At 39.8% G+C, this 638-nt stretch overlaps 1 long non-coding RNA gene across 1 annotated transcript in view; it reads left to right on the forward strand.

The window, feature by feature from the left end:
* Positions 1-45: 45 nt before the first annotated feature.
* The window catches only part of LOC107654435 (uncharacterized), a 2,731-nt gene continuing 2,138 nt past the window's right edge, over positions 46-638 (forward strand). Inside the window, exon 1 of the long non-coding RNA XR_001630334.1 lies at positions 46-169. This is a non-coding gene — a long non-coding RNA (uncharacterized LOC107654435). The remainder of the gene's footprint in view (positions 170-638) is intronic.

Consider the following 638-nt stretch of genomic DNA (forward strand, 5'->3'; position numbering starts at 1 on the left):
CCCCACTCTATTTCCTCGTATTATTTCCCTCCTCTCGTCGCTTCAAGCTCCAGTCCAGCGGGGGGCGCTAAACACATGTTTGTTTGCCAAACACCATTAAACCTGAGAGGAAGAAGATCAGTTTCAGCGCGCTGAGCAGAGTCTTCTGAGGAGAGCTCAGCAGCTCACGGTATTTCTCATATTTACACAAGTATCAAACACACTTTATACAGTCTGTTTAAGCCACATTTTACAGGTTAATTTCTGTGTTGTTTTCATCCGGTTCAGTGCTATTTGTGAGTCTTTTATGGCGTCTTTCTACTGAAATAAACATTTAGTGCAGCAGCAGCAGCATGTGAGGAAAATATGATGAATTAATTCAGACGATTTTGTGAGCTTTTATGCGTTCGTGCGATTGTTTCTATGTTTGTAGTGAGAACTGTTGCTGAATGTCAAGTTAAACATTGATCTGTGAGGGGAATCGATCTCAAGTGTTGCTGCTGCCATTTTATTTCTACACTTTTGGCATCTTTGGTAGATTAAATCCGTTAGTTTGTTAAAATATACTGAAACAGAGACTGCTAACGTTACATTGAGCCTATAATGAGCCGCGTGAGACATCCATACATAAATGTTAATATAGCGAAATATGAATCAAA

The sequence above is a fragment of the Sinocyclocheilus anshuiensis genome, unplaced genomic scaffold, assembly GCF_001515605.1.
Source record: "Sinocyclocheilus anshuiensis isolate Anshui unplaced genomic scaffold, SAMN03320099.WGS_v1.1 scaffold3542, whole genome shotgun sequence".
NCBI lineage: Eukaryota > Metazoa > Chordata > Actinopteri > Cypriniformes > Cyprinidae > Sinocyclocheilus > Sinocyclocheilus anshuiensis.